Genomic DNA, 25,804 nt, shown 5'->3' with positions numbered 1-25,804 from the left:
ATCTCACAAACACACACTCACTCAACACAAGACGACCCACAACATGTCGAGCGCTGTGGAGCGAGGGCTCCGGCTCAGCTTTCGCAGCGGCTCTGGCGAGGAATGGTGCCGGAGCTCTCGCCGGAGGGGAAGACGGCAGGAGGGGGCCTGAGCCGCTTGGGCCTCTTTCCAAGGAGGCGGAACCAGGCCTCCGCTCTCTGCCCTCTGCAGACCTGGCTGCCAGGTCAGTGCTTCCAGTTCCTCGTCCGCACTCGCTGTCGTCGTCCTCCTCAGCGGACGTGGGCGTCCTCGCTGGGGACGGGGCTCGGGGGGATGAAGGTGGGGAGGGGCCAGAGTCTCTTGAGCAGAGTGACTCTGTGGGGTGCCGTTAGAAAAGGAGATTTTGGTTGGGATGCTCCAGGTGGAATGGGAGGAGAGTGGAGGGCGGATCCCCGCCGTGTGGGAGAGGCAAAGAGAGGAGCCTCCGAGACGTTGCCGACTGAAAATGGTAACTTACTTGTTTTTTTCCCCTTGGTCTGGGTTTAGTAGCAAGGAAAAAGAAGTCAAGCCTCAGAGTCTACTGCCCTCATGCGACGGAATGTGAGTGAGAGCAGCGAGCCTGTGACCGTTGGGGACACCAGGCAAGAGCCCTCCATCTGGGAGCCGAGCTCTCGCCAGTCTCGGTGAGAGAAGTGTCTGGTTTGGTGAGGACTCTGCTCACACCCCACCTGAGTCCGGGTCGGGAAGCCCCGTCCATTAGGGTTCGGTGTGTAAGAAAAGGTTCCTGATCAGCTGTGGTTACGAGGGAGAAAAGGTCCCATTTTCAGAGGCTGCTCGTTTCTCTGGTCAGGAACGGTGTCTTCTCCACAACTGAAGCTTGGATCCAAGAGGATGACTCCAGGTGGTGAGTTGCCCGCCTTGCTCTCATGTTTCTCTGTTTTCTCTCCTGTGTTCGCCAACTCGCTCTTTCTCTTCTCTCCTCTTCTCTCCTCGTGCCGTGTCCCTTCACAGGACACGGGTAGGTGTGCATTCCCACAAGGGAGGTCTCGGGAGCCATGGAAAAGTCGGAGCGGACGAAAATCATGCAGGGCAGTAGAAAGGCTGCTGAAAGTACCTGAAGTGACAAAGAAAATGAGAAGGGGGAAGTCCAGCCTGAAACAGGAGTGTAGTCTGTAAAGAGAAACAACGGGAAGTCTAAGCTACAGAAACTCTTCAAGTTGCCGAAAGACATGTAGGATGGGAAATTACTTCTTGAATCCAGTCTGTTGAAGTTCTTAGGCTCAGTATGCATGCGTATTTGTAGTTGCTTAGCAATCTGCCTTCTTCTGTTTGCTATCCCTTCTAATCACTGAAAATCTAGCTATCTATTTTTTGTTTAGTTTTATTATTATTATTATTATTATTTATTATGAAACTCAGTTTGTGCAACTGGTGCTCTGTGAGGAAATGATTTGTGTGTATTACTCCAAGGGGCTGCCCGGTGTCACTGTTGCTCCAGGAGGGAAATGATTTGAGCACTACCTGAATTGGCCACGCAGTGTCACCATTGCTCCGTGAGGGAAATACTTTCTGCATTACTCCAAGTAGCCACCCAGTGTCACTGTTGCTCCAGGAGGGAAATGCTTTCTGCATGACCTGAATTGGCCACACACATCACTCACATCACTGTTGCTCCGGGGTGGGGGAGGGGAGGCGGGGGATTGTTTGTGTGTTACTCCTGAGTGGCCACGTCGTGTCACTCTTCCTCCAGGAGGGGAATGCTTTGTGCATTACCCTGTGTGGCCACCCAAGACAACACACACAGCACGACACCGACGCACACACACACAGAACACGTCACACATAGAGATGGGTAGTGTAAATTGCTAAAAATGAGACATTCATTACTAATCAGATGTAGCCGTTGATGTCTCATGCACTCTTCCTCGAAAAGCCATACGTAGTCTCGCCTGATCATTTGGTAGAGATCTCTTCAAGAAAAGTACTCCTAATGAGACATACATTATTGACAAGTACTAGTCATCAATTTCTCCTCGAATGATTCACCAAAACGCTTTTCAATCCCCTGCTGGTGATTTGGAAGAAATCGTTTCTTGAAATGTACTAAACTAGAGAAATTCATCTTTGACCTGTGCGACAGATAAATTTGAGAGGGAATCTTCCTGAAAGCCCCGAGGATTCACTTCTCGTCAGACGGTACAGAGCAGTTTGCGAAAATTACTCAGAATGAGAACGTCATTCGTAATCAGGTATCCTGAGGTCTTTCTCATGGAACCATCCACCAAAAAGCAAGTCTATTCTCTCTGCGGCATTTGGCAGAGATTTATCGTGAAAATTGCTAAAGAAGAGAACGTTATAACTGATCAATGCTAATAATCAATGACAAATGGAATCATCCTCCAAAAGCCTTTCAGATTGGCTCCCTGTGATTAGGTAGATATCAGTTGACGATTTGGTAGCAATTACTAAAAAGGAGGCAGTTCTTTCTGATCAATGTTAGCAATTAATTACACATGGAATCATCCTCCGGACTATATTCATAATTAGCTCCTGGAGATTTGGACTCAAATCGGTTCGTGAAAATGACTAGGAATGAGACAATTCATTCCTCATCCGTCTTCTGATAAATTTCCCACGGAATCATCCAGCAGAAAAGCAAAGGCATTCCCCCTTGGTGCATTGGAACAGATGGGTTCGTGCAAATCACTCAAGGTAGAAAATCATTCTTTACAAGTCCCTAGTGGTAAAGACTCCAGCAATCCAGCTTCTCTCCTGGTGAGTTCGTAGCGATTGGTTCAAGAAAATTACTCCGAAGGAGACTTAAATTATTGACAAGTACGAGTGCTAAAGCTCTCCTCGAATGATTAACCAATATGCTTTTCGATACGATGACACAGAAGGGCACAGAACACGACACACCAAAATAACACACGAGAAAGACACACACACACCGCGACACGGAAAGCATCACCCACAAAACATCACACACACGACCCACAACATCTCACAAACACACACTCACTCAACACAAGACGACCCACAACATGTCGAGCGCTGTGGAGCGAGGGCTCCGGCTCGGCTTTCGCAGCGGCTCTGGCGAGGAATGGTGCCGGAGCTCTCGCCGGAGGGGAAGACGGCAGGAGGGGGCCTGAGCCGCTTGGGCCTCTTTCCAAGGAGGCGGAACCAGGCCTCCGCTCTCTGCCCTCTGCAGACCTGGCTGCCAGGTCAGTGCTTCCAGTTCCTCGTCTGCACTCGCTGTCGTTGTCCTCCTCAGCGGCCGTGGGCGTCCTCGCTGGGGACGGGGCTCGGGGGGATGAAGGTGGGGAGGGGCCAGAGTCTCTTGAGCAGAGTGACTCTGTGGGGTGCCGTTAGAAAAGCAGATTTTGGTTGGGATGCTCCAGGTGGAATGGGAGGAGAGTGGAGGGCGGATCCCCGCCGTGTGGGAGAGGCAAAGAGAGGAGCCTCCGAGACGTTGCCGACTGAGAATGGTAACTTACTTGTTTTTTTCCCCTTGGGCTGGGTTTAGTAGCAAGGAAAAAGAAGTCAAGCCTCAGAGTCTACTGCCCTCATGCGACGGAATGTGAGTGAGAGCAGCGAGCCTGTGACCGTTGGTGATACCAGGCAAGAGCCCTCCATCTGGGAGCCGAGCTCTCGCCAGTCTCGGTGAGAGAAGTGTCTGGTTTGGTGAGGACTCTGCTCACGCCCCACCTGAGTCCGGGTCGGGAAGCCCCGTCCATTAGGGTTCGGTGTGTAAGAAAAGGTTCCTGATCAGCTGTGGTTACGAGGGAGAAAAGGTCCCATTTTCAGAGGCTGCTCGTTTCTCTGGTCAGGAACGGTGTCTTCTCCACAACTGAAGCTTGGATCCAAGAGGATGACTCCAGGTGGTGAGTTGCCCGCCTTGCTCTCATGTTTCTCTGTTTTCTCTCCTGTGTTCGCCAACTCGCTCTTTCTCTTCTCTCCTCTTCTCTCCTCGTGCCGTGTCCCTTCACAGGACACGGGTAGGTGTGCATTCCCACAAGGGAGGTCTCGGGAGCCATGGAAAAGTCGGAGCGGACGAAAATCATGCAGGGCAGTAGAAAGGCTGCTGAAAGTACCTGAAGTGACAAAGAAAATGAGAAGGGGGAAGTCCAGCCTGAAACAGGAGTGTAGTCTGTAAAGAGAAACAACGGGAAGTCTAAGCTACAGAAACTCTTCAAGTTGCCGAAAGACATGTAGGATGGGAAATTACTTCTTGAATCCAGTCTGTTGAAGTTCTTAGGCTCAGTATGCATGCGTAATTGTAGTTGCTTAGCAATCTGCCTTCTTCTGTTTGCTATCCCTTCTAATCACTGAAAATCTAGCTATCTATTTTTTGTTTAGTTTTATTATTATTATTATTATTATTATTATTATTATTATTATTTATTAAACTCAGTTTGTGCAACTGGTACTCCGTGAGGAAATGATTAGTGTGTATTACTCCAAGGGGCTGCCCGGTGTCACTGTTGCTCCAGGAGGGAAATGATTTGAGCACTACCTGAATTGGCCACGCAGTGTCACCATTGCTCCGTGAGGGAAATGCTTTCTGCATTACTCCAAGTGGCCACCCAGTGTCACTGTTGCTCCAGGAGGGAAATGCTTTCTGCATGACCTGAATTGGCCACACACATCACTCACATCACTGTTGCTCCGGGGTGGGGGAGGGGAGGCGGGGGATTGTTTGTGTGTTACTCCTGAGTGGCCACGTCGTGTCACTCTTCCTCCAGGAGGGGAATGCTTTGTGCATTACCCTGTGTGGCCACCCAAGACAACACACACAGCACGACACCGACGCACACACACACAGAACACGTCACACATACAGATGGGTAGTGTAAATTGCTAAAAATGAGACATTCATTACTAATCAGATGTAGCCGTTGATGTCTCATGCACTCTTCCTCGAAAAGCCATACGTAGTCTCGCCTGATCATTTGGTAGAGATCTGTTCAAGAAAAGTACTCCTAATGAGACATACATTATTGACAAGTACTAGTCATCAATTTCTCCTCGAATGATTCACCAAAACGCTTTTCAATCCCCTGCTGGTGATTTGGAAGAAATCGTTTCTTGAAATGTACTAAACTAGAGAAATTCATCTTTGACCTGTGCGACAGATAAATTTGAGAGGGAATCTTCCTGAAAGCCCCGAGGATTCACTTCTCGTCAGACGGTACAGAGCAGTTTGCGAAAATTACTCAGAATGAGAACGTCATTCGTAATCAGGTATCCTGAGGTCTTTCTCATGGAACCATCCACCAAAAAGCAAGTCTATTCTCTCTGCGGCATTTGGCAGAGATTTATCGTGAAAATTGCTAAAGAAGAGAACGTTATAACTGATCAATGCTAATAATCAATGACAAATGGAATCATCCTCCAAAAGCCTTTCAGATTGGCTCCCTGTGATTAGGTAGATATCAGTTGACGATTTGGTAGAAATTACTAAAAAGGAGGCAGTTCTTTCTGATCAATGTTAGCAATTAATTACACATGGAATCATCCTCCGGACTATATTCATAATTAGCTCCTGGAGATTTGGACTCAAATCGGTTCGTGAAAATGACTAGGAATGAGACAATTCATTCCTCATCCGTCTTCTGATAAATTTCCCACGGAATCATCCAGCAGAAAAGCAAAGGCATTCCCCCTTGGTGCGTTGGAACAGATGGGTTCGTGCAAATCACTCAAGGTAGAAAATCATTCTTTACAAGTCCCTAGTGGTAAAGACTCCAGCAATCCAGCTTCTCTCCTGGTGAGTTCGTAGCGATTGGTTCAAGAAAATTACTCTGAAGGAGACTTAAATTATTGACAAGTACGAGTGCTAAAGCTCTCCTCGAATGATTAACCAAAATGCTTTTCGATACGATGACACAGAAGGGCACAGAACACGACACACCAAAATAAGACACGAGAAAGACAAACACACACCGCGACACGGAAAGCATCACCCACAAAACATCACACACACGACCCACAACATCTCACAAACACACACTCACTCAACACAAGACGACCCACAACATGTCGAGCGCTGTGGAGCGAGGGCTCCGGCTCGGCTTTTGCAGCGGCTCTGGCGAGGAATGGTGCCGGAGCTCTCGCCGGAGGGGAAGACGGCAGGAGGGGGCTTGAGCCGCTTGGGCCTCTTTCCAAGGAGGCGGAACCAGGCCTCCGCTCTCTTCCCTCTGCAGACCTGGCTGCCAGGTCAGTGCTTCCAGTTCCTCGTCCGCACTCGCTGTCATCGTCCTCCTCAGCGGCCGTGGGCATCCTCTCTGGGGACAGGGCTCGGGGGGATGAAGGTGGGGAGGGGCCAGAGTCTCTTGAGCAGAGTGACTCTGTGGGGTGCCGTTAGAAAAGGAGATTTTGGTTGGGATGCTCCAGGTGGAATGGGAGGAGAGTGGAGGGCGGATCCCCGCCGTGTGGGAGAGGCAAAGAGAGGAGCCTCCGAGACTTTGCCGACTGAGAATGATAACTTACTTGTTTTTTTCCCCTTGGGCTGGGTTTAGTAGCAAGGAAAAAGAAGTCAACCTTCAGAGTCTACTGCCCTCATGCGACGGAATGTGAGTGAGAGCAGCGAGCCTGTGACCGTTGGGGATACCAGGCAAGAGCCCTCCATCTGGGAGCCGAGCTCTCGCCAGTCTCGGTGAGAGAAGTGTCTGGTTTGGTGAGGACTCTGCTCACGCCCCACCTGAGTCCGGGTCGGGAAGCCCCGTCCATTAGGGTTCGGTGTGTAAGAAAAGGTTCCTGATCAGCTGTGGTTACGAGGGAGAAAAGGTCCCATTTTCAGAGGCTGCTCGTTTCTCTGGTCAGGAATGGTGTCTTCTCCACAACTGAAGCTTGGATCCAAGAGGATGACTCCAGGTGGTGAGTTGCCCGCCTTGCTCTCATGTTTCTCTGTTTTCTCTCCTGTGTTCGCCAACTCGCTCTTTCTCTTCTCTCCTCGTGCCATGTCCCTTCACAGGACACGGGTAGGTGTGCATTCCCACAAGGGAGGTCTCGGGAGCCATGGAAAAGTCGGAGCGGACGAAAATCATGCAGGGCAGTAGAAAGGCTGCTGAAAGTACCTGAAGTGACAAAGAAAATGAGAAGGGGGAAGTCCAGCCTGAAACAGGAGTGTAGTCTGTAAAGAGAAACAACGGGAAGTCTAAGCTACAGAAACTCTTCAAGTTGCCGAAAGACATGTAGGATGGGAAATTACTTCTTGAATCCAGTCTGTTGAAGATCTTAGGCTCAGTATGCGTGCGTATTTGTAGTTGCTTAGCAATCTGCCTTCTTCTGTTTGCTATCCCTTCTAATCACTGAAAATCTAGCTATCTATTTTTTGTTTAGTTTTATTATTATTATTATTATTATTTATTATTAAACTCAGTTTGTGCAACTGGTGCTCCGTGAGGAAATGATTTGTGTGTATTACTCCAAGGGGCTGCCCGGTGTCACTGTTGCTCCAGGAGGGAAATGATTTGAGCACTACCTGAATTGGCCACGCAGTGTCACCATTGCTCCGTGAGGGAAATGCTTTCTGCATTACTCCAAGTGGCCACCCAGTGTCACTGTTGCTCCAGGAGGGAAATGCTTTCTGCATGACCTGAATTGGCCACACACATCACTGTTGCTCCGGGGTGGGGGGTGGGTGGGGGAGGCGGGGGATTGTTTGTGTGTTACTCCTGAGTGGCCACGTCGTGTCACTCTTCCTCCAGGAGGGGAATGCTTTCTGCATTACCCTGTGTGGCCACCCAAGACAACACACACAGCACGACACCGACGCACACACACACAGAACACGTCACACATAGAGATGGGTAGTGTAAATTGCTAAAAATGAGACATTCATTACTAATCAGATGTAGCCGTTGATGTCTCATGCACTCTTCCTCGAAAAGCCATACGTAGTCTCGCCTGATCATTTGGTAGAGATCTGTTCAAGAAAAGTACTCCTAATGAGACATACATTATTGACAAGTACTAGTCATCAATTTCTCCTCGAATGATTCACCAAAACGCTTTTCGATCCCCTGCTGGTGATTTGGAAGAAATCGTTTCTTGAAATGTACTAAACTAGAGAAATTCATCTTTGACCTGTGCGACAGATAAATTTGAGAGGGAATCTTCCTGAAAGCCCCGAGGATTCACTTCTCATCAGACGGTACAGAGCAGTTTGCGAAAATTACTCAGAATGAGAACGTCATTCGTAATCAGGTATCCTGAGGTCTTTCTCATGGAACCATCCACCAAAAAGGAAGTCTATTCTCTCTGCGGCATTTGGCAGAGATTTATCGTGAAAATTGCTAAAGAAGAGAACGTTATAACTGATCAATGTTAATAATCAATGACAAATGGAATCATCCTCCAAAAGCCTTTCAGATTGGCTCCCTGTGATTAGGTAGATATCAGTTGACGATTTGGTAGAAATTACTAAAAAGGAGGCAGTTCTTTCTGATCAATGTTAGCAATTAATTACACATGGAATCATCCTCCGGACTATATTCATAATTAGCTCCTGGAGATTTGGACTAAAATCGGTTCGTGAAAATGACTAGGAATGAGACAATTCATTCCTCATCCGTCTTCTGATAAATTTCCCACGGAATCATCCAGCAGAAAAGCAAAGGCATTCCCCCTTGGTGCGTTGGAACAGATCGGTTCGTGCAAATCACTCAAGGTAGAAAATCATTCTTTACAAGTCCCTAGTTGTAAAGACTCCAGCAATCCAGCTTCTCTCCTGGTGAGTTCGTAGCGATTGGTTCAAGAAAATTACTCCGAAGGAGACTTAAATTATTGACAAGTACTAGTGCTAAAGCTCTCCTCGAATGATTAACCAAAATGCTTTTCGATACGATGACACAGAAGGGCACAGAACTCGACACACCAAAATAAGACACGAGAAAGACACACACACACCGCGACACGGAAAGCATCACCCACAAAACATCACACACACGACCCACAACATCTCACAAACACACACTCACTCAACACAAGACGACCCACAACATGTCGAGCGCTGTGGAGAGAGGGCTCCGGCTCGGCTTTCGCAGCGGCTCTGGCGAGGAATGGTGCCGGAGCTCTCGCCGGAGGGGAAGACGGCAGGGGGGGGCCTGAGCCGCTTGGGCCTCTTTCCAAGGAGGCGGAACCAGGCCTCCGCTCTCTGCCCTCTGCAGACCTGGCTGCCAGGTCAGTGCTTCCAGTTCCTCGTCCGCACTCGCTGTCGTCGTCCTCCTCAGCAGCCGTGGGCGTCCTCGCTGGGGACGGGGCTCGGGGGGACGAAGGTGGGGAGGGGCCAGAGTCTCTTGAGCAGAGTGACTCTGTGGGGTGCCGTTAGAAAAGGAGATTTTGGTTGGGATGCTCCAGGTGGAATGGGAGGAGAGTGGAGGGCGGATCCCCGCCGTGTGGGAGAGGCAAAGAGAGGAGCCTCCGAGACGTTGCCGACTGAGAATGGTAACTTACTTGGTTTTTTCCCTTGGGCTGGGTTTAGTAGCAAGGAAAAAGAAGTCAAGCCTCAGAGTCTACTGCCCTCATGCGACGGAATGTGAGTGAGAGCAGCGAGCCTGTGACCGTTGGGGATACCAGGCAAGAGCCCTCCATCTGGGAGCCGAGCTCTCGCCAGTCTCGGTGAGAGAAGTGTCTGGTTTGGTGAGGACTCTGCTCACGCCCCACCTGAGTCCGGGTCGGGAAGCCCCGTCCATTAGGGTTCGGTGTGTAAGAAAAGGTTCCTGATCAGCTGTGGTTACGAGGGATAAAAGGTCCCATTTTCAGAGGCTGCTCGTTTCTCTGGTCAGGAACGGTGTCTTCTCCACAACTGAAGCTTGGATCCAAGAGGATGACTCCAGGTGGTGAGTTGCCCGCCTTGCTCTCATGTTTCTCTGTTTTCTCTCCTGTGTTCGCCAACTCGCTCTTTCTCTTCTCTCCTCGTGCCATGTCCCTTCACAGGACACGGGTAGGTGTGCATTCCCACAAGGGAGGTCTCGGGAGCCATGGAAAAGTCGGAGCGGACGAAAATCATGCAGGGCAGTAGAAAGGCTGCTGAAAGTACCTGAAGTGACAAAGAAAATGAGAAGGGGGAAGTCCAGCCTGAAACAGGAGTGTAGTCTGTAAAGAGAAACAACGGGAAGTCTAAGCTACAGAAACTCTTCAAGTTGCCGAAAGACATGTAGGATGGGAAATTACTTCTTGAATCCAGTCTGTTGAAGATCTTAGGCTCAGTATGCGTGCGTATTTGTAGTTGCTTAGCAATCTGCCTTCTTCTGTTTGCTATCCCTTCTAATCACTGAAAATCTAGCTATCTATTTTTTGTTTAGTTTTATTATTATTATTATTATTATTTATTATTAAACTCAGTTTGTGCAACTGGTGCTCCGTGAGGAAATGATTTGTGTGTATTACTCCAAGGGGCTGCCCGGTGTCACTGTTGCTCCAGGAGGGAAATGATTTGAGCACTACCTGAATTGGCCACGCAGTGTCACCATTGCTCCGTGAGGGAAATGCTTTCTGCATTACTCCAAGTGGCCACCCAGTGTCACTGTTGCTCCAGGAGGGAAATGCTTTCTGCATGACCTGAATTGGCCACACACATCACTGTTGCTCCGGGGTGGGGGGTGGGTGGGGGAGGCGGGGGATTGTTTGTGTGTTACTCCTGAGTGGCCACGTCGTGTCACTCTTCCTCCAGGAGGGGAATGCTTTCTGCATTACCCTGTGTGGCCACCCAAGACAACACACACAGCACGACACCGACGCACACACACACAGAACACGTCACACATAGAGATGGGTAGTGTAAATTGCTAAAAATGAGACATTCATTACTAATCAGATGTAGCCGTTGATGTCTCATGCACTCTTCCTCGAAAAGCCATACGTAGTCTCGCCTGATCATTTGGTAGAGATCTGTTCAAGAAAAGTACTCCTAATGAGACATACATTATTGACAAGTACTAGTCATCAATTTCTCCTCGAATGATTCACCAAAACGCTTTTCGATCCCCTGCTGGTGATTTGGAAGAAATCGTTTCTTGAAATGTACTAATCTAGAGAAATTCATCTTTGACCTGTGCGACAGATAAATTTGAGAGGGAATCTTCCTGAAAGCCCCGAGGATTCACTTCTCGTCAGACGGTACAGAGCAGTTTGCGAAAATTACTCAGAATGAGAACGTCATTCGTAATCAGGTATCCTGAGGTCTTTCTCATGGAACCATCCACCAAAAAGGAAGTCTATTCTCTCTGCGGCATTTGGCAGAGATTTATCGTGAAAATTGCTAAAGAAGAGAACGTTATAACTGATCAATGCTAATAATCAATGACAAATGGAATCATCCTCCAAAAGCCTTTCAGATTGGCTCCCTGTGATTAGGTAGATATCAGTTGACGATTTGGTAGAAATTACTAAAAAGGAGGCAGTTCTTTCTGATCAATGTTAGCAATTAATTACACATGGAATCATCCTCCGGACTATATTCATAATTAGCTCCTGGAGATTTGGACTCAAATCGGTTCGTGAAAATGACTAGGAATGAGACAATTCATTCCTCATCCGTCTTCTGATAAATTTCCCACGGAATCATCCAGCAGAAAAGCAAAGGCATTCCCCCTTGGTGCGTTGGAACAGATCGGTTCGTGCAAATCACTCAAGGTAGAAAATCATTCTTTACAAGTCCCTAGTTGTAAAGACTCCAGCAATCCAGCTTCTCTCCTGGTGAGTTCGTAGCGATTGGTTCAAGAAAATTACTCCGAAGGAGACTTAAATTATTGACAAGTACTAGTGCTAAAGCTCTCCTCGAATGATTAACCAAAATGCTTTTCGATACGATGACACAGAAGGGCACAGAACTCGACACACCAAAATAAGACACGAGAAAGACACACACACACCGCGACACGGAAAGCATCACCCACAAAACATCACACACACGACCCACAACATCTCACAAACACACACTCACTCAACACAAGACGACCCACAACATGTCGAGCGCTGTGGAGCGAGGGCTCCGGCTCGGCTTTCGCAGCGGCTCTGGCGAGGAATGGTGCCGGAGCTCTCGCCGGAGGGGAAGACGGCAGGGGGGGGCCTGAGCCGCTTGGGCCTCTTTCCAAGGAGGCGGAACCAGGCCTCCGCTCTCTGCCCTCTGCAGACCTGGCTGCCAGGTCAGTGCTTCCAGTTCCTCGTCCGCACTCGCTGTCGTCGTCCTCCTCAGCAGCCGTGGGCGTCCTCGCTGGGGACGGGGCTCGGGGGGACGAAGGTGGGGAGGGGCCAGAGTCTCTTGAGCAGAGTGACTCTGTGGGGTGCCGTTAGAAAAGGAGATTTTGGTTGGGATGCTCCAGGTGGAATGGGAGGAGAGTGGAGGGTGGATCCCCACCGTGCGGGAGAGGCAAAGAGAGGAGCCTCCGAGACGTTGCCGACTGAGAATGGTAACTTACTTGGTTTTTTCCCTTGGGCTGGGTTTAGTAGCAAGGAAAAAGAAGTCAAGCCTCAGAGTCTACTGCCCTCATGCGACGGAATGTGAGTGAGAGCAGCGAGCCTGTGACCGTTGGGGATACCAGGCAAGAGCCCTCCATCTGGGAGCCGAGCTCTCGCCAGTCTCGGTGAGAGAAGTGTCTGGTTTGGTGAGGACTCTGCTCACGCCCCACCTGAGTCCGGGTCGGGAAGCCCCGTCCATTAGGGTTCGGTGTGTAAGAAAAGGTTCCTGATCAGCTGTGGTTACGAGGGATAAAAGGTCCCATTTTCAGAGGCTGCTCGTTTCTCTGGTCAGGAACGGTGTCTTCTCCACAACTGAAGCTTGGATCCAAGAGGATGACTCCAGGTGGTGAGTTGCCCGCCTTGCTCTCATGTTTCTCTGTTTTCTCTCCTGTGTTCGCCAACTCGCTCTTTCTCTTCTCTCCTCTTCTCTCCTCGTGCCGTGTCCCTTCACAGGACACGGGTAGGTGTGCATTCCCACAAGGGAGGTCTCGGGAGCCATGGAAAAGTCGGAGCGGACGAAAATCATGCAGGGCAGTAGAAAGGCTGCTGAAAGTACCTGAAGTGACAAAGAAAATGAGAAGGGGGAAGTCCAGCCTGAAACAGGAGTGTAGTCTGTAAAGAGAAACAACGGGAAGTCTAAGCTACAGAAACTCTTCAAGTTGCCGAAAGACATGTAGGATGGGAAATTACTTCTTGAATCCAGTCTGTTGAAGTTCTTAGGCTCAGTATGCGTGCGTATTTGTAGTTGCTTAGCAATCTGCCTTCTTCTGTTTGCTATCCCTTCTAATCACTGAAAATCTAGCTATCTATTTTTTGTTTAGTTTTATTATTATTATTATTATTATTTATTATTAAACTCAGTTTGTGCAACTGGTGCTCCGTGAGGAAATGATTTGTGTGTATTACTCCAAGGGGCTGCCCGGTGTCACTGTTGCTCCAGGAGGGAAATGATTTGCGCACTACCTGAATTGGCCACGCAGTGTCACCATTGCTCCGTGAGGGAAATGCTTTCTGCATTACTCCAAGTGGCCACCCAGTGTCACTGTTGCTCCAGAAGGGAAGTGCTTTCTGCATGACCTGAATTGGCCACACACATGACTGTTGCTCCGGGGTGGGGTGGGGGGGAGGCGGGGGATTGTTTGTGTGTTACTCCTGAGTGGCCACGTCATGTCACTCTTCCTCCAGGAGGGGAATGCTTTGTGCATTACCCTGTGTGGCCACCCAAGACAACACACACAGCACGACACCGACGCAGACACACACAGAACACGTCACACATACAGATGGGTAGTGTAAATTGCTAAAAATGTGACATTCATTACTAATCAGATGTAGCCGTTGATGTCTCATGCACTCTTCCTCGAAAAGCCATACGTAGTCTCGCCTGATCATTTGGTAGAGATCTGTTCAAGAAAAGTACTCCTAATGAGACATACATTATTGACAAGTACTAGTCATCAATTTCTCCTCGAATGATTCACCAAAACGCTTTTCGATCCCCTGCTGGTGATTTGGAAGAAATCGTTTCTTGAAATATACTAAACTAGAGAAATTCATCTTTGACCTGTGCGACAGATAAATTTGAGAGGGAATCTTCCTGAAAGCCCCGAGGATTCACTTCTCGTCAGACGGTACAGAGCAGTTTGCGAAAATTACTCAGAATGAGAACGTCATTCGTAATCAGGTATCCTGGGGTCTTTCTCATGGAACCATCCACCAAAAAGCAAGTCTATTCTCTCTGCGGCATTTGGCAGAGATTTATCGTGAAAATTGCTAAAAAAGAGAACGTTATAACTGATCAATGCTAATAATCAATGACAAATGGAATCATCCTCCAAAAGCCTTTCATATTGGCTCCCTGTGATTAGGTAGATATCAGTTGACGATTTGGTAGAAATTACTAAAAAGAAGGCAGTTCTTTCTGATCAATGTTAGCAATTAATTACACATGGAATCATCCTCCGGACTATATTCATAATTAGCTCCTGGAGATTTGGACTAAAATCGGTTCGTGAAAATGACTAGGAATGAGACAATTCATTCCTCATCCGTCTTCTGATAAATTTCCCACGGAATCATCCAGCAGAAAAGCAAAGGCATTCCCCCTTGGTGCGTTGGAACAGATGGGTTCGTGCAAATCACTCAAGGTAGAAAATCATTCTTTACAAGTCCCTAGTGGTAAAGACTCCAGCAATCCAGCTTCTCTCCTGGTGAGTTCGTAGCGATTGGTTCAAGAAAATTACTCCGAAGGAGACTTAAATTATTGACAAGTACTAGTGCTAAAGCTCTCCTCGAATGATTAACCAAAATGCTTTTCGATACGATGACACAGAAGGGCACAGAACACGACACACCAAAATAACACACGAGAAAGACACACACACACCGCGACATGGAAAGCATCACCCACAAAACATCACACACACGACCCACAACATCTCACAAAGACACACTCACTCAACACAAGACGACCCGCAACATGTCGAGCGCTGTGGAGCGAGGGCTCCGGCTCGGCTTTTGCAGCGGCTCTGGCGAGGAATGGTGCCGGAGCTCTCGCCGGAGGGGAAGACGGCAGGAGGGGGCCTGAGCCGCTTGGGCCTCTTTCCAAGGAGGCGGAACCAGGCCTCCGCTCTCTGCCCTCTGCAGACCTGGCTGCCAGGTCAGTGCTTCCAGTTCCTCGTCCGCACTCGCTGTCGTCGTCCTCCTCAGCGACCGTGGGCGTCCTCGCTGGGGACGGGGCTCGGGGGGATGAAGGTGGGGAGGGGCCAGAGTCTCTTGAGCAGAGTGACTCTGTGGGGTGCCGTTAGAAAAGGAGATTTTGGTTGGGATGCTCCAGGTGGAATGGGAGGAGAGTGGAGGGCGGATCCCCGCCGTGTGGGAGAGGCAAAGAGAGGAGCCTCCGAGACGTTGCCGACTGAGAATGGTAAGTTACTTGGTTTTTTCCCCTTGGGCTGGGTTTAGTAGCAAGGAAAAAGAAGTCAAGCCTCAGAGTCTACTGCCCTCATGCGACGGAATGTGAGTGAGAGCAGCGAGCCTGTGACCGTTGGGGACACCAGGCAAGAGCCCTCCATCTGGGAGCCGAGCTCTCGCCAGTCTCGGTGAGAGAAGTGTCTGGTTTGGTGAGGACTCTGCTTACGCCCCACCTGAGTCCGGGTCGGGAAGCCCCGTCCATTAGGGTTCGGTGTGTAAGAAAAGGTTCCTGATCAGCTGTGGTTACGAGGGAGAGAAGGTCCCCTTTTCAGAGGCAGCTCGTTTCTCTGGTCAGGAACGGTGTGTTCTCCACAACTGAAGCTTGGATCCAAGAGGATGACTCCAGGTGGTGAGTTGCCCGCCTTGCTCTCATGTTTCTCTGTTTTCTCTCCTGTGTTCGCCAACTCGCTCTTTCTCTTCTCTCCTCTTCTCTCCTCATGCCGTGTCCCTTCACAGGACACGGGTAGGTGTGCATTCCCACAAGGGAGGTCTCGGGAGCCATGGAAAAGTTGGAGCGGACGAAAATCATGCAGGGCAGTAGAAAGGCTGCTGAAAGTACCTGAAGTGACAAAGAAAATGAGAAGGGGGAAGTCCAGCCTGAAACAGGAGTGTAGTCTGTAAAGAGAAAGAACGGGAAGTCTAAGCTACAGAAACTCTTCAAGTTGCCGAAAGACATGTAGGATGGGAAATTACTTCTTGAATCCAGTCTGTTGAAGATCTTAGGCTCAGTATGCGTGCGTATTTGTAGTTGCTTAGCAATCTGCCTTCTTCTGTTTGCTATCCCTTCTAATCACTGAAAATCTAGCTATCTATTTTTTGTTTAGTTTTATTATTATTATTATTATTATTATTTATTATTAAACTCAGTTTGTGCAACTGGTGCTCCGTGAGGAAATGATTTGTGTGTATTACTCCAAGGGGCTGCCCGGTGTCACTGTTGCTCCAGGAGGGAAATGATTTGCGCACTACCTGAATTGGCCACGCAGTGTCACCATTGCTCCGTGAGGGAAATGCTTTCTGCATTACTCCAAGTGGCCACCCAGTGTCACTGTTGCTCCAGAAGGGAAGTGCTTTCTGCATGACCTGAATTGGCCACACACATGACTGTTGCTCCGGGGTGGGGTGGGGGGGAGGCGGGGGATTGTTTGTGTGTTACTCCTGAGTGGCCACGTCATGTCACTCTTCCTCCAGGAGGGGAATGCTTTGTGCATTACCCTGTGTGGCCACCCAAGACAACACACACAGCACGACACCGACGCAGACACACACAGAACACGTCACACATACAGATGGGTAGTGTAAATTGCTAAAAATGTGACATTCATTACTAATCAGATGTAGCCGTTGATGTCTCATGCACTCTTCCTCGAAAAGCCATACGTAGTCTCGCCTGATCATTTGGTAGAGATCTGTTCAAGAAAAGTACTCCTAATGAGACATACATTATTGACAAGTACTAGTCATCAATTTCTCCTCGAATGATTCACCAAAACGCTTTTCGATCCCCTGCTGGTGATTTGGAAGAAATCGTTTCTTGAAATATACTAAACTAGAGAAATTCATCTTTGACCTGTGCGACAGATAAATTTGAGAGGGAATCTTCCTGAAAGCCCCGAGGATTCACTTCTCGTCAGACGGTACAGAGCAGTTTGCGAAAATTACTCAGAATGAGAACGTCATTCGTAATCAGGTATCCTGGGGTCTTTCTCATGGAACCATCCACCAAAAAGCAAGTCTATTCTCTCTGCGGCATTTGGCAGAGATTTATCGTGAAAATTGCTAAAAAAGAGAACGTTATAACTGATCAATGCTAATAATCAATGACAAATGGAATCATCCTCCAAAAGCCTTTCAGATTGGCTCCCTGTGATTAGGTAGATATCAGTTGACGATTTGGTAGAAATTACTAAAAAGAAGGCAGTTCTTTCTGATCAATGTTAGCAATTAATTACACATGGAATCATCCTCCGGACTATATTCATAATTAGCTCCTGGAGATTTGGACTAAAATCGGTTCGTGAAAATGACTAGGAATGAGACAATTCATTCCTCATCCGTCTTCTGATAAATTTCCCACGGAATCATCCAGCAGAAAAGCAAAGGCATTCCCCCTTGGTGCGTTGGAACAGATCGGTTCGTGCAAATCACTCAAGGTAGAAAATCATTCTTTACAGTCCCTAGTGGTAAAGACTCCAGCAATCCAGCTTCTCTCCTGGTGAGTTCGTAGCGATTGGTTCAAGAAAATTACTCCAAAGGAGACTTAAATTATTGACAAGTACTAGTGCTAAAGCTCTCCTCGAATGATTAACCAAAATGCTTTTCGATACGATGACACAGAAGGGCACAGAACACGACACACCAAAATAAGACACGAGAAAGACACACACACACCGCGACACGGAAAGCATCACCCACAAAACATCACACACACGACCCACAACATCTCACAAACACACACTCACTCAACACAAGACGACCCACAACATGTCGAGCGCTGTGGAGCGAGGGCTCCGGCTCGGCTTTCGCAGCGGCTCTGGCGAGGAATGGTGCCGGAGCTCTCGCCGGAGGGGAAGACGGCAGGAGGGGGCCTGAGCCGCTTGGGCCTCTTTCCAAGGAGGCGGAACCAGGCCTCCGCTCTCTGCCCTCTGCAGACCTGGCTGCCAGGTCAGTGCTTCCAGTTCCTCGTCCGCACTCGCTGTCGTCGTCCTCCTCAGCGGCCGTGGGCATCCTCGCTGGGGACGGGGCTCGGGGGGATGAAGGTGGGGAGGGGCCAGAGTCTCTTGAGCAGAGTGACTCTGTGGGGTGCCGTTAGAAAAGGAGATTTTGGTTGGGATGCTCCAGGTGGAATGGGAGGAGAGTGGAGGGCGGATCCCCGCCGTGTGGGAGAGGCAAAGAGAGGAGCCTGCGAGACGTTGCCGACTGAGAATGGTAACTTACTTGTTTTTTTCCCCTTGGGCTGGGTTTAGTAGCAAGGAAAAAGAAGTCAAGCCTCAGAGTCTACTGCCCTCATGCGACGGAATGTGAGTGAGAGCAGCGAGCCTGTGACCGTTGGGGACACCAGGCAAGAGCCCTCCATCTGGGAGCCGAGCTCTCGCCAGTCTCGGTGAGAGAAGTGTCTGGTTTGGTGAGGACTCTGCTCACGCCCCACCTGAGTCCGGGTCGGGAAGCCCCGTCCATTAGGGTTCGGTGTGGAAGAAAACGTTCCTGATCAGCTGTGGTTACGAGGGAGAAAAGGTCCCATTTTCAGAGGCTGCTTTCTCTGGTCAGGAACGGTGTCTTCTCCACAACTGAAGCTTGGATCCAAGAGGATGACTCCAGGTGGTGAGTTGCCCGCCTTGCTCTCATGTTTCTCTGTTTTCTCTCCTGTGTTCACCAACTCGCTCTTTCTCTTCTCTCCTCTTCTCTCCTCGTGCCGTGTCCCTTCACAGGACACGGGTAGGTGTGCATTCCCACAAGGGAGGTCTCGGGAGCCATGGAAAAGTCGGAGCGGACGAAAATCATGCAGGGCAGTAGAAAGGCTGCTGAAAGTACCTGAAGTGACAAAGAAAATGAGAAGGGGGAAGTCCAGCCTGAAACAGGAGTGTAGTCTGTAAAGAGAAACAACGGGAAGTCTAAGCTACAGAAACTCTTCAAGTTGCCGAAAGACATGTAGGATGGGAAATTACTTCTTGAATCCAGTCTGTTGAAGTTCTTAGGCTCAGTATGCATGCGTATTTGTAGTTGCTTAGCAATCTGCCTTCTTCTGTTTGCTATCCCTTCTAATCACTGAAAATCTAGCTATCTATTTTTTGTTTAGTTTTTATTATTATTATTATTATTATTATTATTATTATTATTATTATTATTATTATTATTTATTAAACTCAGTTTGTGCAACTGGTACTCCGTGAGGAAATGATTTGTGTGTATTACTCCAAGGGGCTGCCCGGTGTCACTGTTGCTCCAGGAGGGAAATGATTTGAGCACTACCTGAATTGGCCACGCAGTGTCACCATTGCTCCGTGAGGGAAATGCTTTCTGCATTACTCCAAGTGGCCACCCAGTGTCACTGTTGCTCCAGGAGGGAAATGCTTTCTGCATGACCTGAATTGGCCACACACATCACTCACATCACTGTTGCTCCGGGGTGGGGGAGGGGAGGCGGGGGATTGTTTGTGTGTTACTCCTGAGTGGCCACGTCGTGTCACTCTTCCTCCAGGAGGGGAATGCTTTGTGCATTACCCTGTGTGGCCACCCAAGACAACACACACAGCACGACACCGACGCACACACACACAGAACACGTCACACATACAGATGGGTAGTGTAAATTGCTAAAAATGAGACATTCATTACTAATCAGATGTAGCCGTTGATGTCTCATGCACTCTTCCTCGAAAAGCCATACGTAGTCTCGCCTGATCATTTGGTAGAGATCTGTTCAAGAAAAGTACTCCTAATGAGACATACATTATTGACAAGTACTAGTCATCAATTTCTCCTCGAATGATTCACCAAAACGCTTTTCAATCCCCTGCTGGTGATTTGGAAGAAATCGTTTCTTGAAATGTACTAAACTAGAGAAATTCATCTTTGACCTGTGCGACAGATAAATTTGAGAGGGAATCTTCCTGAAAGCCCCGAGGATTCACTTCTCGTCAGACGGTACAGAGCAGTTTGCGAAAATTACTCAGAATGAGAACGTCATTCGTAATCAGGTATCCTGAGGTCTTTCTCATGGAACCATCCACCAAAAAGCAAGTCTATTCTCTCTGAGGCATTTGGCAGAGATTTATCGTGAAAATTGGTAAAGAAGAGAACGTTATAACTGATCAATGCTAATAATCAATGACAAATGGAATCATCCTCCAAAAGCCTTTCAGATTGGCTCCCTGTGATTAGGTAGATATCAGTTGACGATTTGGTAGAAATTACTAAAAAGGAGGCAGTTCTTTCTGATCAATGTTAGCAATTAATTACACATGGAATCATCCTCCGGACTATATTCATAATTAGCTCCTGGAGATTTGGACTCAAATCGGTTCGTGAAAATGACTAGGAATGAGACAATTCATTCCTCATCCGTCTTCTGATAAATTTCCCACGGAATCATCCAGCAGAAAAGCAAAGGCATTCCCCCTTGGTGCGTTGGAACAGATGGGTTCGTGCAAATCACTCAAGGTAGAAAATCATTCTTTACAAGTCCCTAGTGGTAAAGACTCCAGCAATCCAGCTTCTCTCCTGGTGAGTTCGTAGCGATTGGTTCAAGAAAATTACTCTGAAGGAGACTTAAATTATTGACAAGTACGAGTGCTAAAGCTCTCCTCGAATGATTAACCAAAATGCTTTTCGATACGATGACACAGAAGGGCACAGAACACGACACACCAAAATAAGACACGAGAAAGACAAACACACACCGCGACACGGAAAGCATCACCCACAAAACATCACACACACGACCCACAACATCTCACAAACACACACTCACTCAACACAAGACGACCCACAACATGTCGAGCGCTGTGGAGCGAGGTCTCCGGCTCGGCTTTTGCAGCGGCTCTGGCGAGGAATGGTGCCGGAGCTCTCGCCGGAGGGGAAGACGGCAGGAGGGGGCTTGAGCCGCTTGGGCCTCTTTCCAAGGAGGCGGAACCAGGCCTCTGCTCTCTTCCCTCTGCAGACCTGGCTGCCAGGTCAGTGCTTCCAGTTCCTCGTCCGCACTCGCTGTCATCGTCCTCCTCAGCGGCCGTGGGCATCCTCTCTGGGGACAGGGCTCGGGGGGATGAAGGTGGGGAGGGGCCAGAGTCTCTTGAGCAGAGTGACTCTGTGGGGTGCCGTTAGAAAAGGAGATTTTGGTTGGGATGCTCCAGGTGGAATGGGAGGAGAGTGGCGGGCGGATCCCCGCCGTGTGGGAGAGGCAAAGAGAGGAGCCTCCGAGACGTTGCCGACTGAGAATGGTAACTTACTTGTTTTTTTCCCCTTGGGCTGGGTTTAGTAGCAAGGAAAAAGAAGTCAAGCCTCAGAGTCTACTGCCCTCATGCGATGGAATGTGAGTGAGAGCAGCGAGCCTGTGACCGTTGGGGACACCAGGCAAGAGCCCTCCATCTGGGAGCCGAGCTCTCGCCAGTCTCGGTGAGAGAAGTGTCTGGTTTGGTGAGGACTCTGCTCACGCCCCACCTGAGTCCGGGTCGGGAAACCCCGTCCATTAGGGTTCGGTGTGGAAGAAAAGGTTCCTGATCAGCTGTGGTTACGAGGGAGAAAAGGTCCCATTTTCAGAGGCTGCTCGTTTCTCTGGTCAGGAACGGTGTCTTCTCCACAACTGAATCTTGGATCCAAGAGGATGACTCCAGGTGGTGAGTTGCCCGCCTTGCTCTCATGTTTCTCTGTTTTCTCTCCTGTGTTCGCCAACTCGCTCTTTCTCTTCTCTCCTCTTCTCTCCTCGTGCCGTGTCCCTTCACAGGACACGGGTAGGTGTGCATTCCCACAAGGGAGGTCTCGGGAGCCATGGAAAAGTCGGAGCGGACGAAAATCATGCAGGGCAGTAGAAAGGCTGCTGAAAGTACCTGAAGTGACAAAGAAAATGAGAAGGGGGAAGTCCAGCCTGAAACAGGAGTGTAGTCTGTAAAGAGAAACAACGGGAAGTCTAAGCTACAGAAACTCTTCAAGTTGCCGAAAGACATGTAGGATGGGAAATTACTTCTTGAATCCAGTCTGTTGAAGTTCTTAGGCTCAGTATGCATGCGTATTTGTAGTTGCTTAGCAATCTGCCTTCTTCTGTTTGCTATCCCTTCTAATCACTGAATATCTAGCTATCTATTTTTTGTTTAGTTTATTATTATTATTATTATTATTATTATTATTATTATTATTATTATTATTATTATTATTATTATTTATTAAACTCAGTTTGTGCAACTGGTACTCCGTGAGGAAATGATTTGTGTGTATTACTCCAAGGGGCTGCCCGGTGTCACTGTTGCTCCAGGAGGGAAATGATTTGAGCACTACCTGAATTGGCCACGCAGTGTCACCATTGCTCCGTGAGGGAAATGCTTTCTGCATTACTCCAAGTGGCCACCCAGTGTCACTGTTGCTCCAGGAGGGAAATGCTTTCTGCATGACCTGAATTGGCCACACACATCACTCACATCACTGTTGCTCCGGGGTGGGGGAGGGGAGGCGGGGGATTGTTTGTGTGTTACTCCTGAGTGGCCACGTCGTGTCACTCTTCCTCCAGGAGGGGAATGCTTTGTGCATTACCCTGTGTGGCCACCCAAGACAACACACACAGGACGACACCGACGCACACACACACAGAACACGTCACACATACAGATGGGTAGTGTAAATTGCTAAAAATGAGACATTCATTACTAATCAGATGTAGCCGTTGATGTCTCATGCACTCTTCCTCGAAAAGCCATACGTAGTCTCGCCTGATCATTTGGTAGAGATCTCTTCAAGAAAAGTACTCCTAATGAGACATACATTATTGACAAGTACTAGTCATCAATTTCTCCTCGAATGATTCACCAAAACGCTTTTCAATCCCCTGCTGGTGATTTGGAAGAAATCGTTTCTTGAAATGTACTAAACTAGAGAAATTCATCTTTGACCTGTGCGACAGATAAATTTGAGAGGGAATCTTCCTGAAAGCCCCGAGGATTCACTTCTCGTCAGACGGTACAGAGCAGTTTGCGAAAATTACTCAGAATGAGAACGTCATTCGTAATCAGGTATCCTGAGGTCTTTCTCATGGAACCATCCACCAAAAAGCAAGTCTATTCTCTCTGCGGCATTTGGCAGAGATTTATCGTGAAAATTGCTAAAGAAGAGAACGTTATAACTGATCAATGCTAATAATCAATGACAAATGGAATCATCCTCCAAAAGCCTTTCAGATTGGCTCCCTGTGATTAGGTAGATATCAGTTGACGATTTGGTAGAAATTACTAAAAAGGAGGCAGTTCTTTCTGATCAATGTTAGCAATTAATTACACATGGAATCATCCTCCAGACTATATTCATAATTAGCTCCTGGAGATTTGGACTCAAATCGGTTCGTGAAAATGACTAGGAATGAGACAATTCATTCCTCATCCGTCTTCTGATAAATTTCCCACGGAATCATCCAGCAGAAAAGCAAAGGCATTCCCCCTTGGTGCGTTGGAACAGATCAGTTCGTGCAAATCACTCAATGTAGAAAATCATTCTTTACAAGTCCCTAGTGGTAAAGACTCCAGCAATCCAGCTTCTCTCCTGGTGAGTTCGTAGCGATTGGTTCAAGAAAATTACTCCAAAGGAGACTTAAATTATTGACAAGTACTAGTGCTAAAGCTCTCCTCGAATGATTAACCAAAATGCTTTTCGATACGATGACACAGAAGGGCACAGAACACGACACACCAAAATAAGACACGAGAAAGACACACACACACCGCGACACGGAAAGCATCACCCACAAAACATCACACACACGACCCACAACATCTCACAAACACACACTCACTCAACACAAGACGACCCACAACATGTCGAGCGCTGTGGAGCGAGGGCTCCGGCTCAGCTTTCGCAGCGGCTCTGGCGAGGAATGGTGCCGGAGCTCTCGCCGGAGGGGAAGACGGCAGGAGGGGGCCTGAGCCGCTTGGGCCTCTTTCCAAGGAGGCGGAACCAGGCCTCCGCTCTCTGCCCTCTGCAGACCTGGCTGCCAGGTCAGTGCTTCCAGTTCCTCGTCCGCACTCGCTGTCGTCGTCCTCCTCAGCGGCCGTGGGCGTCCTCGCTGGGGACGGGGCTCGGGGGGATTAAGGTGGGGAGGGGCCAGAGTCTCTTGAGCAGAGTGACTCTGTGGGGTGCCGTTAGAAAAGGAGATTTTGGTTGGGATGCTCCAGGTGGAATGGGAGGAGAGTGGAGGGCGGATCCCCGCCGTGTGGGAGAGGCAAAGAGAGGAGCCTCCGAGACGTTGCCGACTGAAAATGGTAACTTACTTGTTTTTTTCCCCTTGGGCTGGGTTTAGTAGCAAGGAAAAAGAAGTCAAGCCTCAGAGTCTACTGCCCTCATGCGACGGAATGTGAGTGAGAGCAGCGAGCCTGTGACCGTTGGGGACACCAGGCAAGAGCCCTCCATCTGGGAGCCGAGCTCTCGCCAGTCTCGGTGAGAGAAGTGTCTGGTTTGGTGAGGACTCTGCTCACACCCCACCTGAGTCCGGGTCGGGAAGCCCCGTCCATTAGGGTTCGGTGTGTAAGAAAAGGTTCCTGATCAGCTGTGGTTACGAGGGAGAAAAGGTCCCATTTTCAGAGGCTGCTCGTTTCTCTGGTCAGGAACGGTGTCTTCTCCACAACTGAAGCTTGGATCCAAGAGGATGACTCCAGGTGGTGAGTTGCCCGCCTTGCTCTCATGTTTCTCTGTTTTCTCTCCTGTGTTCGCCACCTCGCTCTTTCTCTTCTCTCCTCTTCTCTCCTCGTGCCGTGTCCCTTCACAGGACACGGGTAGGTGTGCATTCCCACAAGGGAGGTCTCGGGAGCCATGGAAAAGTCGGAGCGGACGAAAATCATGCAGGGCAGTAGAAAGGCTGCTGAAAGTACCTGAAGTGACAAAGAAAATGAGAAGGGGGAAGTCCAGCCTGAAACAGGAGTGTAGTCTGTAAAGAGAAACAACGGGAAGTCTAAGCTACAGAAACTCTTCAAGTTGCCGAAAGACATGTAGGATGGGAAATTACTTCTTGAATCCAGTCTGTTGAAGTTCTTAGGCTCAGTATGCATGCGTATTTGTAGTTGCTTAGCAATCTGCCTTCTTCTGTTTGCTATCCCTTCTAATCACTGAAAATCTAGCTATCTATTTTTTGTTTAGTTTTATTATTATTATTATTATTATTATTATTATTATTATTATTATTATTTATTAAACTCAGTTTGTGCAACTGGTACTCCGTGAGGAAATGATTTGTGTGTATTACTCCAAGGGGCTGCCCGGTGTCACTGTTGCTCCAGGAGGGAAATGATTTGAGCACTACCTGAATTGGCCAAGCAGTGTCACCATTGCTCCGTGAGGGAAATGCTTTCTGCATTACTCCAAGTGGCCACCCAGTGTCACTGTTGCTCCAGGAGGGAAATGCTTTCTGCATGACCTGAATTGGCCACACACATCACTCACATCACTGTTGCTCCGGGGTGGGGGAGGGGAGGCGGGGGATTGTTTGTGTGTTACTCCTGAGTGGCCACGTCGTGTCACTCTTCCTCCAGGAGGGGAATGCTTTGTGCATTACCCTGTGTGGCCACCCAAGACAACACACACAGCACGACACCGACGCACACACACACAGAACACGTCACACATACAGATGGGTAGTGTAAATTGCTAAAAATGAGACATTCATTACTAATCAGATGTAGCCGTTGATGTCTCATGCACTCTT

The sequence above is a fragment of the Caretta caretta genome, chromosome 25 (genome assembly GCF_965140235.1).
Source record: "Caretta caretta isolate rCarCar2 chromosome 25, rCarCar1.hap1, whole genome shotgun sequence".
Classification (NCBI taxonomy): Eukaryota; Metazoa; Chordata; order Testudines; family Cheloniidae; genus Caretta; species Caretta caretta.
The sequence above is the reverse complement of the archived record's forward strand: the minus strand, read 5'-3'. Positions refer to the sequence as shown.